This window comes from Littorina saxatilis, linkage group LG7 (genome assembly GCF_037325665.1).
Source record: "Littorina saxatilis isolate snail1 linkage group LG7, US_GU_Lsax_2.0, whole genome shotgun sequence".
NCBI lineage: Eukaryota > Metazoa > Mollusca > Gastropoda > Littorinimorpha > Littorinidae > Littorina > Littorina saxatilis.
The window spans coordinates 22,418,942-22,431,262 of record NC_090251.1 but is presented as its reverse complement, the minus strand read 5'-3'; the positions used below and the strand labels follow the sequence as shown (position 1 = coordinate 22,431,262).

General features: G+C 41.0%; 1 long non-coding RNA gene across 1 annotated transcript; it reads left to right on the top strand.

Moving 5' to 3' along the window:
* The first annotated feature begins 1,828 nt into the window (after positions 1-1,828).
* Positions 1,829-9,897, top strand: LOC138970932 (uncharacterized). The gene is made up of 3 exons (XR_011457118.1): positions 1,829-2,624; positions 6,444-6,534; positions 7,538-9,897. It is a non-coding gene; the product is annotated as an uncharacterized lncRNA (long non-coding RNA).
* The last annotated feature ends 2,424 nt before the right edge of the window (positions 9,898-12,321 follow it).

Below are 12,321 nucleotides of genomic sequence, written 5' to 3'. Positions count from 1 at the left end.
CGCGCCTGCAAAACTTGGCGCTACGCGCCTTCAAATTTTGTCTTTTCAGTATTTATTTTTTTTTCAGTTTTCATGCCTGACACAGGCACACACATATATTGGGGAGGGAGATGGGAATTAGCTGGGACTAAGGGGCAGGGCGACTAAGGCGTGTAAGGGCAATACGGAATACAGACTGGATGTCCTGGCTTACATAGGAAAAGCCCAGAGTACAGCCAAACTTTATAGAACGGATGTCATGTCGGCAGACGACGATGCTTCCGCGGCTCAGGTGTCCAGGTTCTTCTTGACTGACTGACTGACTGATTGATATTTACGTCCTCTTAGGGCCAATCAGCCTATCTTGCGAGGGGGTTCTTGCTCCCAGTTTTCCAGAACAGAAATTAGCAGTTTTAGGTCTAGTTTCCTTAATAGTTACTTAAAATAAGTGATAAAAGTTATGTATTGAGTGTGAAAGATTGTCTCTGTTTAGTGCGAATGGTGAATTGATTGTGTTTAATTATAAGCTGAATTACTAATAAATAAATATTTGCCGATTTTTTGCTGTGGTGGTGTGAATTTTGAAGGCGGTTTTTGAAACCATTTTAGCGGGAAATGAACTCTGACATGGATGAGGGCCCCAAAGGGGGGGTATCATCACGATCACGGGAAGGGACATTTTAGCTTTCACGATCACAGTTACCTTGATTTTTGTTTTCACGATCACGAACACCAGTGGTAAATCACGGTCACGGTAAAAGTTGCAGGTACAGAAAGCACATGTCAAAGTAAACACAACCACACAGTAATTCGCTCCTCTGGATCTATTGTTTATTCAACACAAAGTGACAACTGTTGCACTTTTTTATTTATTTTTTTTTAATTCTCTTTCATACACACATAGAAATACATATCATGATTTGTAATCAGTAACAAGAATGTTGTTTTCATTGTTTTTTCTCTCGCTCTCTCTCTCTCATACAGACACTCACAGGAATATACACTCCAGGGGCGGAGCAGTTAAGCCAGAGGGAGGGGGGGGGGGGGGTTTACAACCTGGGGTCCAGGGCAAGGCCCTGTTGGGGGGTCTGGGGGGCTTAGCCCCCCAAAAGCTGAAGAGATTTAGCTATTTTATGAACAATTTGGCTTATCCTTGATTTTAAACATGATCAACTGGTGTCAGCAGCCACTCATTATTTCTTTTAAAGTTAGTATTATTATTTTTTTTTTTTGACAGCCGGGGGGGGGGGGGGGTCCAGAACCCCTGTAACCCCCCCCCCCCCCCCCCCCCTCTAATCCGCCCCTGCACTCATACACATTCAACTCCCACACCCTCACTCACACACATGAATATATATAGGCTACTTGCACAATTTCACATTTCCAGAGGTAAATCTTTTAAACCCATTTTCTCAAAAACTATTGGGTGGATTGAAATTAAAGTACTTGTATGTGTGATGGTATAGTCTATAATCCTGACTAGAGGTCAGTCTAGGAATCATGAAGGTGGGTGAAGGAATATACACTCAGCATACACATTCAACTCCCACACCCTCACTCACACACATGAATATATACTTGCACAATTTCACATTTCCAGAGCTAAATCTTTTAAACCCATTTTCTCAAAAACTATTGGGTGGATTGAAATTAAAGTACATGTATGTGTGATGGTAGAGTCTATAATAACAAAATCCCCAACGAACACGGTAGTTATTTTTTCCGAAATGTAGCGAAATGTAGAGAAATGTAGCGAAATGTAGTGAACTCAAGCGAAATGTAGTGAAATGTAGCGAAATGTAGCGAAATGGAACATGATAAAAACGAACTTTTCGAACATTTGGAGCTCCAACAATTTTCGTAGTTATCGACAAACACTGTACAAAAGGAAGACGTGGAACTTGCGAAGAAAATGCGAAAAAGTGTTTGTGGGTTATCGTCCCTAGTCACATGCTGGCGGCGAAAACAAAATGGCGGATCGCGTAGGTACCGATCGTGTGCGAGGTGGTGGTAAATAATTGTGCTCGGCTTTTTGTTGCAAGAACGCCCGTTACAAACAGAGCTGCTTCGGGAAAACTTTCCACAAGTTCCCTACAGAAGAAAAAAGGTGGGTTGTGCAGTGATTATTTCATCAGGTTTACCTTCTTCAGAATGAGAATGCAATGGCTCGAGTCAACTCACTCAGTAGACTACAGCGTCAGCGAGTACTTACGACTGTGAGTGTGAGTCAGCAGTCAGTACAAAACAACAGTTTACACTTGATGACAAACCCGTGGGCATATTTGCCGAAACCTTTATCAAACCTTGCTTACGGGAAAACTACAGTACAAAGGTACATCACTCATCCGTTTTGCGTTCAGGCAGAGCGTTAGATTTAGACTGAAGATCTGATTTAGCTTTCTTTGTCTTTCCTTTTTGCTTAGTTTAACAATAACATTGTTGTTTTTATTGTCAAACTAGGTGCAGAATATGGATGCAATTCACAAGGCGAGAGGACTTTGAAAAGCTGCAGCCAGCTGCTGTTCAAGGTCTCAAGCTTTGTATTGATCACTTTGAGGCCAACCAGTAAAACAATCCTGCAGAGAGGATCACTTGTGTGGAATGCTGTCCCGACATTGTTTGCAGTGCCCAATCCACCACCGAAGGTTATTTATTTATTGGTTTTAGGTTTTTGCAAACCAAAGAAGCACACTATTAAATGCAGGTTGAGTAATGACAAGTTTGAGGCTGATGTAAGAATTGAAAACAACAGCATTGTTCCCATCAAATAATGCCTGTTTGCATTTAGCGCAAAAAAATGATAAGGCCAACAAAAAAAAGTTACTTATTTTGGATCGACGTCCTGATTATGATGATATGATGAACTTATTTTGCAAAAAAACAGCCCCAAATGGCAAAAAAGGTATAGGGTCGGCGTCAACAACAAAAAAGTTGTATGTTTCTGGTCACCTGACCCTACCTATGTTTTCCCGACGACCCTAGACATTTTTTTTTTTTTTGCATTTTCAAAAATAAAAGGGGTATTCAAAAATCAATTGTTTTCCTGTTTTTCAACAAAATAGTTTAAAAGATGGTTTTAAAAAAAAAGGTTAGAAAAAAAATCTCCACCTTTAGTCATGTTAGGTCACAAAAAAGTCTGTTTAACCTTTGCCGGATGCCGCTTTTGACTACACACTCCCGACGATGCGGGTTTGTCTGAACCCATACATTTGAAAGAGGGTTTTTACCGTTTATTCCTCTAACGACGATGCGGGTTTGTCTGAACCCATACATTTGAAAGAGGGTTTTTACCGTTTATTCCTCTAACGACGATGCGGGTTTGTCTGAACCCATACATTTGAAAGAGGGTTTTTTACCGTTTATTTCTCTAACGACGGGGTGGGTTCAGGGAAAACCACAGCGCTATTTCAGTGGTTGCATCGAGTTTCTCCCTTCACCGACCTCTTGCAGGGGAGGGAGAGGGGGAGGGAGAGGGGGAGGGAGAGGGGGAGGGAGAGACTGAGAGAGACTGAGAGACTAAGAAAGAGAGAGAGAGAGAGAGAGAGAGAGACTAAGAAAGAGAGAGAGAGAGACTAAGAAAGAGAGAGAGAGAGACTAAGAAAGAGAGAGAGAGAGACTGACTAAGAAAGAGAGAGAGAGACTAAGAAAGAGAGAGAGAGAGAGACTAAGAAAGAAAGAGAGAGAGAGAGACTAAGAAAGAGAGAGAGACTAAGAAAGAGAGAGAGAGACTAAGAAAAAGAGAGAGACTAAGAAAGAGAGAGAGACTAAGAAAGAGAGAGAGAGAGACTAAGAAAGAGAGAGAGAGATACTAAGAAAGAGAGAGAGAGAGACTAAGAAAGATAGAGAGAGAGACAAATAAAGAGAGAGAGAGAGACAAATAAAGAGAGAGAGAGACAAATAAAGAGAGAGAGAGACTAAGAAAGAGAGAGAGAGACTAAGAAAAAGAGAGAGAGACTAAGAAAGAGAGAGAGAGACTAAGAAAGAGAGAGAGAGAGAGACTAAGAAAGAGAGAGAGGGAGACTAAGAAAGAGAGAGAGACTAAGAAAGAGAGAGAGAGAGACAAAAAAAAGAGAGAGAGAGAGACTAAGAAAGAGAGAGAGAGAGAGACTAAGAAAGAGAGAGAGAGACTAAGAAAGAGACAGAGAGAGACTAAGAAAGAGACAGAGAGAGACTAAGAAAGAGAGAGAGAGACTAAAAAAGAGAGAGACTAAGAAAGAGAGAGGGAGAGAGACTAAGAGAGAGAAAGAGAGACTAAGAAAGAGAGAGAGACTAAGAGAGAGAGAGAGACTATAAGAAAGAGAGAGAGAGACTAAGAGAGAGAGACTAAGAAAGAGAGAGAGAGACTAAGAAAGAGAGAGAGAGAGACTAAAAAAAAGAGAGAGAGACTAAGAAAGAGAGAGAGAGAGAGACTAAGAGAGAGAAAGAGAGACTAAGAAAGAGAGAGAGACTAAGAGAGAGAGAGAGAAAGACTAAGAAAGATAGAGAGAGACTAAGAGAGAGAGAGAGAGAGAGAGAGAGACTAAGAAAGAGAGAGAGAGAGACTAAGAAAGAGAGAGAGAGAGACTAAGAAAGAGAGAGAGAGAGACTAAGAAAGAGAGAGAGAGAGAGACTAAGAAAGAGAGAGAGAGACTAAGAAAGAGAGAGAGAGAGACTAAAAAAGAGAGAGACTAAGAAAGAGAGAGGGAGAGAGACTAAGAGAGAGAAAGAGAGACTAAGAAAGAGAGAGAGACTAAGAGAGAGAGAGAGAGACTAAGAAAGAGTAAGAGAGAGAGAGAGAGAGAGACTAAGAAAGAGAGAGAGAGACTAAGAAAGAGAGAGATAGACTAAAAAAGAGAGAGAGAGAGACTAAGAAAGAGAGAGAGAGAGACTAAGAGAGAGAAAGAGAGACTAAGAAAGAGAGAGAGACTAAGAGAGAGAGAGAGAGACTAAGAAAGAGAGAGAGAGACTAAGAGAGAGAGAGAGAGAGAGACTAAGAAAGAGAGAGAGAGACTAAGAAAGAGAGAGAGAGAGAGACTAAGAAAGAGAAAGAGAGACTAAGAAAGAGAGAGAGAGAGACTAAGAAAGAGAGAGAGACTAAGAAAGAGAGAGAGAGAGAGAGACTAAGAGAGAGAGAGAGAGAGAGAGACTAAGAAAGAGAGAGACTAAGAAAGAGAGAGAGAGAGAGACTAAGAAAGAGAGAGAGAGACTAAGAAAGAGAGAGAGAGAGAGACTAAGAAAGAGCTAGAGAGAGAGAGACTAAGAAAGAGAGAGACTAAGAAAGAGAGAGAGAGACTAAGAAAGAGAGAGAGAGAGAGACTAAAAAAGAGAGAGAGAGACTAAGAAAGAGAGAGAGAGAGAGACTAAGAAAGAGAGAGAGAAAGAGAGACTAAGAAAGAGAGAGAGACTAAGAGAGAGAGAGACTAAGAAAGAGAGAGAGACTAAGAAAGAGAGAGAGAGAGACTAAGAAAGAGAGAGAGGGAGACTAAGAAAGAGAGAGAGAGAGACTAAGAAAGAGAGAGAGAGACTAAGAAAGAGAGAGAGCGAGAGACTAAGAGAGAGAGAGACTAAGAGAGAGAGACTAAGAAAGAGAGAGAGAGACTAAGAAAGAGAGAGAGAGAGAGACTAAGAAAGAGACAGAGAGAGAGACTAAGAGAGAGAGACAGAGAGAGAGACTAAGAGAGAGAGACAGAGAGAGAGAGACAGAGAGAGAGACAGACAGAGAGAGAGACAGAGAGAGAGAGACAGAGACAGACAGTCGGATAGACAGACAGACAGACAGACAGACAGAGCAACTGACAACAGACATACAGACAGAGAGATACGGACAGACAAACAGAGAGACAGACAGTCTCTTGGAGACAAACAGGCAGACAGACACTGTTCCGCCGCTTTGGTAATTATGGGTGTAGCAGAACCCGCGCCGTCGGCAGAGGGATAGTTACAATCACTACTACTCTTTAAAAGTATGGGTATGTGTGAACCCGCGCCATCGGTAGTGTTTATGTAAATTATCATAATCAATTAATTCTGATGTTTTGTCATGTACACACTAAAAATTTGCAGACAGAGAGCAAATTAGGTGTGTGAGAGATACTTAAAATTTCAAAACGATACCTTTAATGGTTCCAGAGTTACAATGATTTTAGTGTGTCTCTGGGTACAGGTGAACCCAGGAAGCACGGCAAAGGTTAAGGTAACATAGGCCCCCCAAAAATAGCGTCGGTAGGTCGGCTTTTTAGTTTTGTATTTTAGCCATCTGAATATTTTAATTTTATTTTTTAATGCCCCCAAAAAGTCTAGGGCCGGTGGGAAAAAAATAGGGTCGGTCCGGATACCGTAAACAGATTATTTTTTGTTTTGCCTTACCAGAAACATACACTTTTTGTGTGTGGCCTAAGACCAATGCCATGAAATTGGGAGAAATGTTTCATTGTGACTGGGTGTTGGTTGTGAGTTTGTCAGTTAAAGAGCTGTGCAATTTGCAGGTTGCTAGTGGGAGGAAGCCACCATCGCAAAGGGTAGCTACAAATGAAGCCAGCACCGACCTGTCGCCTGATACACAAATTGTTCAACCAGGTAAGAGATTTTTAACCATGAAGAACACCCTGACATCAAAAAATGTTTAAACCCATCCATTACATTGTTGATAATCGCTGTATAGGGTGACGGGCGCTGGGGCGGGGTGGTAAGACGTCGGTCTATTAACTCGGAAGGTCGAGGGTTCGAATCCCGGTCGCGGCCGCCTGGTGGGTTAAGTGTGGAGATGTTTCCGATCTCCCAGGTCAACTTATGTGCAGACCTGCTAGTGACTTATCCCCCTTCATGTGTACACGCAAGCACAAGACCAAATACGCACGAAAAAGATCCTGTAATCCATGTCAGAGTTCGGTGGGTTTTAGAAACACAAAAATACCCCGCATGCTTCCTCCGAAAGCGGCGTATGGCTGCCTAAATGGCGGGGTAAAAACGGTCATACACATAAAATTCCACTTGTGCAAATAAATGAGTGCACGTGGGAGTTTCAGCCCACGAACGCAGAAGAAGAAGAAGCTGTATAGGGCGGATGCATGGATGGATGAAATTGTACCTGTAGTTCCCACACGTAAAGATGGGAAACATATCCTGTTAGAGGCATGGTTTGACAAGAAACAATTAAGTGGCTCTATTCCCATCTCCCCCCCCCCCCCCCCTTTCCCCGTCGCGATATAAGCTTCGTGGTTGAAAACGACGTTAAACACCAAATAAAGAAAGAAAGAAAGAGGCATGGTGTGTGAGGAGTTTACCTGGTACTGTTGTCCTAATCAATCAATCAATCAATCAATATAAAGCTTATATAGCGCGTATTCCGTGGGTACAGTTCTAATGGCCTCACCCATTCAGTACCAAACAAGGTCAATTCCATCATTGTTCCACATCGAATCCATAGTTGCTAATACACTTCATTTCTGGCCTGCCTTCCTACGCTATTGTTTATTTTCATTTTGTGATTGAATTACACATGTTTTAATTTCTTCCAGGTTGTAACTTGTTATGGTTATGTTATTTTATGTGTGTTTTGTGTGTGTGTTTTCTTTTTTAGATGACATTCAGGCGATCCTGGAGGACATAGGATGTAAAGCATCAAAGTCGTCATCCTCCCCATCCCCTCGTGAAGCGGAACTTCGGCAGAAGGTCAACAAACTGAGGAGCAAGGTTTTCCGATTAGAAAAGAAAACGATGGAACCCCGTGTAAAACGAGCGAGTAAATTAGCCAAGCCTCCCAAGAAAGACTTTGTAATAGAACAGTTGTCTCATATATTATCAGGCGAGGCGAGCTATTTTGCCATTTATGCCTGTTACATATTTACCGGTTATCTGCTGCTGTGTCCATTCCTGGCAGAGACGGAACGCATGTTACCAAGGAGCCGAAGAGAATGTGATTAACAATTGCCAACTCTCTCCGTACAAAGAGGGTCCAAAATTGTATCAAAATATAGATCGTAGGGAATTCAAAATAAAAAAAAAGAGACAAAACATGTACTTCGGCTCATAGAGCCTTCTTTAATTTTTGACTCAAAAGTCCATGCTCCGAGAGTCCTTTTTGACTCACATGCGAAGCAAAAGTGAGTCTATGTACTCACCCGAGTCGTCCGTCCGTCCGTCCGGACGTCCGTCCGGACGTCCGTCCGGACGTCCGTCCGTCCGGAAAACTTTAACGTTGGATATTTCTTGGACACTATTCAGTCTATCAGTACCAAATTTGGCAAGATGGTGTATGATGACAAGGCCCCAAAAAACATACATAGCATCTTGACCTTGCTTCAAGGTCAAGGTCGCAGGGGCCATAAATGTTGCCTAAAAAACAGCTATTTTTCACATTTTTCACATTTTCTCTGAAGTTTTTGAGATTCAATACCTCACCTATATATGATATATAGGGCAAAGTAAGCCCCATCTTTTGATACCAGTTTGGTTTACCTTGCTTCAAGGTCAAGGTCACAGGAGCTCTTCAAAGTTGGATTGTATACATATTTTGAAGTGACCTTGACCCTGAACTATGGAAGATAACTGTTTCAAACTTAAAAATTATGTGGGGCACATGTTATGCTTTCATCATGAGACACATTTGGTCACATATGATCAAGGTCAAGGTCACTTTGACCGTTATGAAATGTGACCAAAATAAGGTAGTGAACCACTAAAAGTGACCATATCTCATGGTAGAAAGAGCCAATAAGCACCATTGTACTTCCTATGTCTTGAATTAACAGCTTTGTGTTGCATGACCTTGGATGACCTTGACCTTGGGTCAAGGTCACATGTATTTTGGTAGGAAAAATGTGTAAAGCATGTGAGTCGTATGGGCTTTGCCCTTCTTGTTTTAATTTTGAATTGCCTACCATCTATATTTTTATACATTTTCAAAAAGATTCAACAGTCACCTTCCGTTATTCTTGAACTTGGCTATCCCAGCCTTACCTCAACATTCGATATTCCTGTGATACTTTTGACGTAAAATCAATTTTTACTGTAAAACACTTCGGCAAGAGGATTGGTCCAAGCAAACAAATAATAAACTTGTAAGATTTTTCCTGATATTTCCGATCAATTGCCTATGGTTTTATTTAGCTAAAACGTACACCTATGACCCATGGCTATTTTTAAGGGGAGAGTAGCATCCCTGGTGTGTTGTTTTTGATGTACCTTTTGGTCTGTTTACAGTAACATAGGCACACAAAAAGAGGGTCGGTAGGTCGGCTTTTCTTAATTTTTTTTTTATAACCATCTTTTTAAATTATTTTGCAAAAAAACAGGAACAAAATTGATTTTTTTTCTTTTTCTTTTTCTCCAAATGCCAAAAAAAAGGTCTAGGGTTGGCGGGGAAAAAATAATAGGGTTGGTCGGGATACCGTAAACAGACTATTTTGCTTTGTTTTGCCTAAGCAATGACTAACAAACTTTCTTTAGGGTCTGACATTGTATATACTATACAACTTTTTGGGGTATTAACTAAATACATGTATACAGTTTTTGATTCCTTTTATACTTTTTCACAAATTACCCCCCCCCCCCCCCCCCTTTTTTTTTGTAGTCTGCCCTGGGGGCGGGAGGTCTCCTAATTTCGGTTTCTAGGGTCATCTTATGCTTCCCCATGAGCTGAGAACTTAATTTAAAATGGGCCACGATTTTTTTATTTGTATTTTGTAATTGTGCCTTTGTCCAGTCACATGATTTCACTTTGTACTTAAAAACTTGGCACTGTCATCATTTTATTGCTATTTATTGTTCAGTTGTTCAGTATTTATTGCTATTGGGCATCAGTTGTTCAGTTGCCCTCTTTCGAATGAGCCATGCATGCATTATGGATGTGTTTAGCGAATGGGGATACCTCAAGCAATGTAAAAAAAAGAAACAATGTGAAGCAAACATATAGCACCAAATAAAATAACCGAATCAGAATGGAAACTTCTTCAGTGTATGTGTGTGTGTGTGTGTGTGTGTGTGTGTGTGTGTGTGTGTGTGTGTGTTTGCTGTTTTAAATACCGAAAATGTGAAAATAAAGCAAGTCACAACATGAGAAAGATCGACTGTACTAGTCATAACAAAGCAGGAGACAGTCTGGTCAGCATGCAGCAAAGGGGAATAACTCATATTTAGCCATTCTCATTTCTAAGCATGCCCAATGAGGAAGTTATCCTTCTTCCCATTGTAGTTTCTTTGTTATCGATTCAGATTATCAAGTTGTAATACTGAACACTTGACTTTCATGCCCAGGTAAGTGATATAAGGCTTTAAATCCAAAGTGTAAAATATGTAGTTGACACATTGAGATCACACTGAGAGAGAGACTGAGAGACTGATAATGTTTATTGTGTAGTTCAAAAGGATGGAAGTTGATTAGTCGTATATTTACGATACAGTGGTCGCCGCTTAATAAAGCCACTTCTGGACCGACCAAAAATGGCCCTTTAATAAGCGGCGGATTTATTAACCGGTGCAACACGAGAAAATTACTCCCACGAGATTTTTACTCCGAAGTAAACATTTCGTACGAAAAAGTTACTCCCTTTAAGAACAAGAGGCGAAGCCTTCAAGGCTCACGTAAGAAATCGACAAACAGTAACACAAACTCAATCACTCCGTCACACATATACCTAAAGTGTGGATGGTTACCTAAGAGGCGGCACTGGGTGTAGTGCCTTTCTAGTGCACTTGCACTACAACAGCACTGGGTGCAGTACTCGCTCCGGCATCGAAGAATTTTGCACTAAAAAAGGCACAAAATTTGACCTATTTCGTCGCCTATAGAGGACGGAAAGAATGTCATTTTGAACATTGTTATGACATTCTTTCCGTCAAAAAAAGTCAATTTAACGGTGTTAAATGAAGCGACCATCCACACAATTAGGTTGCCATCCAGAGTTTAGGTTGGTTGCCTTATGGTGATTTAGGCAACCAAACCTGTGGAAACGGGGGTACACACACACACACACACACACACACACACACACACACACACACACACACACACACACAGTAAGCATAGGTGAAACTATGCAAGAAAGCGAGACCCTGGATCTGCCAAGAAGTCTCGGCCCGCTCACAATAACAATGACCGAGACTTTCAGTAATTCCTTTGCGTGACGTCTAACCCTCTTACGTCATAATGTGACGTCTTCAAATAGTTTCTATCACACACGTCGAACACTTTTGACCGAGACTGACGTAATCCATAGACTCGGAAATGTTAAAGTTTCTACCACAGACATACACACATACATACATACGCACGCACGCACGCACGCACAGACAGACAAAGTTTATCATCGCATAGGCTACACTTACGTGAGCCAAAAAAGCACTCACCCATTACACGAGAAAATTACTCCCCAAGACAGGTGAGTTCCGAGTAAACATTTCGTACAAAAATGTTACTCCCCTGACGAATAAATAACGAATGAATTACTTCACCCCAACACAAGCAATTTAACTTCCCATGCCAGGTGTACGAAATGTTTACTCCCTTGTCCCCTGTTAGTCTTGGTGGTGGAAGGGGTGGAAGGAGGGTGGCGCGACATTCGTGTGCGCGAGATCACTTATTGGCATTATCCCTTCACCCGCATCCCATTTTTGCGTACGAGATTTTTACGAGATTTTTACTGGAAGTCATCATCATTTTCATCTGAAGATTTTTGACTATTATCATCAGGATCATCATCAGAACAATGTGTGAGTTGCACAACGTTTGTCTAAAAGGACCACAAAGTGGTTGGGTTGAAACTGTTTTACAGTCTTTGGTACAAAGGATGTGGTCCACATGACAGTGATCGATGCTGACAGTTTCCTGGCTACATCACGACCGCGCAATTCACAACCTGAGAAAGTCAATGATCTATGTAAGCATAATTGCTAAATACAGTGAACAGCTTTCATTCTCAAAATAATACAAGTGTTCATTGAAACATAAAACAAGTCGCGTAAGGCGAAAATACAACATTTAGTCAAGTAGCTGTCGAACTCACAGAATGAAACTGAACGCAATGCCATTTTTCAGCAAGACCGTATACTCGTAGCATCGTCAGTCCACCGCTCATGGCAAAGGCAGTGAAATTGACAAGAAGAGCGGGGTAGTAGTTGCGCTAAGAAAGATAGCACGCTTTTCTGTACCTCTCTTTGTTTTAACTTTCTGAACGTGTTTTTAATCCAAACATATCATATCGATATGTTTTTGGAATCAGGAACCGACAAGGAATAAGATGAAAGTGTTTTTAAATTGATTTCGACAATTTAATTTTGATAATAATTTTTATATATTTAATTTTCAGAGCTTGTTTTTAATCCAAACATAACATATTTATATGTTTTTGGAATCAGAAAATGATG